Source organism: Manis pentadactyla, chromosome 13 (assembly GCF_030020395.1).
Source record: "Manis pentadactyla isolate mManPen7 chromosome 13, mManPen7.hap1, whole genome shotgun sequence".
NCBI classification, from domain to species: domain Eukaryota; kingdom Metazoa; phylum Chordata; class Mammalia; order Pholidota; family Manidae; genus Manis; species Manis pentadactyla.
The window spans coordinates 55,171,937-55,173,993 of NC_080031.1; the positions used below are offsets into that span (position 1 = coordinate 55,171,937).

Here is a 2,057-nt window from a genome sequence, read left to right on the forward strand (position 1 = left end):
AATAGTGTCTTAGTGCTTATACATTTACAGACATTCTTTTTGCAGTGTGATATACAACAGGGGAAGTAAAGGCTTGTGACAAATCCAAAATATTTTACTTCCTTTTACAGTTTCAGAAGGAAAAAGCTAAAGAGATTAGGATTCCCTAAACTTCTATCCTCCCCCAAGACTGCTCTATTTAGTCTGAGTTATGGTAGATCACACCCTGTAATAGCCAGCAGAAAGAAGCTAAGTGTGGGATCAGTTTTGCTTGCACCCTTATGACCTGTAATGTCAGATGAACCTGATCTCTTTGGAACATTGATGTGGACGGGGATGTGGCCCAAGTAGTTTCGATAGCCAAATAATATGGAAAGCATTGGTATTTGCACTATGAATCTCACTTTTAACATTTGGGGAAAATGTGTTTATTTGTTCTGACTGAGATGCGATTGCACACATTAGAAGCCACACCTTAGAGGTCCCACATGTGAGCGATGACTTCAGGGGTGTTATAAAGCAGGAGACCTACCAGTGTCCCTCCAGGATTCCCAATGTGTCACTTTTAAGGTTGGGGCTTTCACACCCAAACCTCACACTAAAATGATCCCTGAACTTGGGATGGGTGATAAGATGAAAGACACTCTGTATGGCTTACTCTATAGCAGCCATTGCCTCACAGATAAAAGTATTATGCAAGTTCATTACATATCATGAGATAAATTAGGATGAGCAAGCAGTGTGGTTAAATGCCACGTGGGTGAGAAAGGCAAAAGATATGGATGGGCTTGGTGTTGGTGGGCCTGGAACCAGCAGCAAGAAGAGAGGAGAAAATGGGGGGGGAGGGAAGGTAGAAAGAGGGAGAGAGACGTCGTTCTCAGGCTCTCCCATTTCCAGCTTTTCTCATGCTTAGCCCCAATTACATCATGCTTCTCAGTGCCCCTGTGACGTCTTTATTGCAGAAGCTATAAATAAGAGGTTTCAGCATGGGGGTAATGATGGTGTAGAAAGCTTCTTGGCCGTGTGGTAGGAAGTGGGAAGCATGTAGGTGTAGACGGCAGCGCCAAAGAAGAACAGCCCCATGATCATGTGGAAGGAGCAGGTGGCAAACGCCTTCCTCCAAACCTCAGCGGAATTCATCCTGTGGATGAGGTGCAGAATGGGGGCCTATGAGCTGGAGATGACCACGACGGTGACGAGCAGCATGAGAACGCAGCGCATGTACATGAACGTCCTGTAGAGGGAGATGTCAGCACAGGAGGGATTCAGCAGGGCAGGGGCCTCACAGAAGAGGCTCAGAATTTTCCTGGACTGGTAGAAGGGGAAGCTCATGATGATGGGGATAAGCAGGAAGCCATCAGACATTCCCAGGCGCCAGCACCCAGACAGCAGGCACTCACAGACCCTCTGGCTCATCAGCAGTGGGTAATGGAGAGGTCTGCAAATGGCAGTGTATCGGTCGGAGGCCATGGCCGCCAGAGGGAAACACTCCGCTCCAGCCAGGGTCAGGTAGAAGAACATCTGCACCCCACAGCACGAGGGGGAAATCGCACGATCGCCCGTGATGTGGCCCACGAGCATCTTGGGCACGGTCACCGAGATGTACATGAGGTCCATCAGCGAGAGCTGGCTGATGAAGAAGTACATGGGGGTGTGCACGCGGGGCTGCATGCGGATCAGGACGATGGGCAGGGTGTTCCTGGCCAGGGCCAGTAAGAAAAAGATGAAGGTCACCACGTAGAGGAAGGTGGCACCAAAGAGCCCCACAAGGACAAAATCGGTGTTTGCTGTTTGATTCTGAGAGGCCTGATTCCATGGGTTCATGATCTGGCTTACAGTTCTCACCAGAGGAAGAAAATAGCAGTCATTGTTTTTGAACCATTCATATGCACATGATTTGCTTAACCTTTTAACAGCAATAAAAGCCTTTTGAGTTATTTTTTTAAAATACAGGGTTGTATGAATGAAGAATCAAAAGTTCAGATCCCAGAGAGGCCAGGCTGCATGCTGGGCACAAGTCTGCCATGGAATTTCAAACACACCCGGGGAGGCGACTGCTCATGGGTCATATAAATAGA

General features: G+C 48.1%; 1 pseudogene; it reads right to left on the reverse strand.

The window, feature by feature from the left end:
• Window positions 1-898: 898 nt before the first annotated feature.
• LOC118931245 (olfactory receptor 2T3-like) lies at window positions 899-1,803 on the reverse strand (annotated as a pseudogene).
• Between the last annotated feature and the right edge of the window lie 254 nt (window positions 1,804-2,057).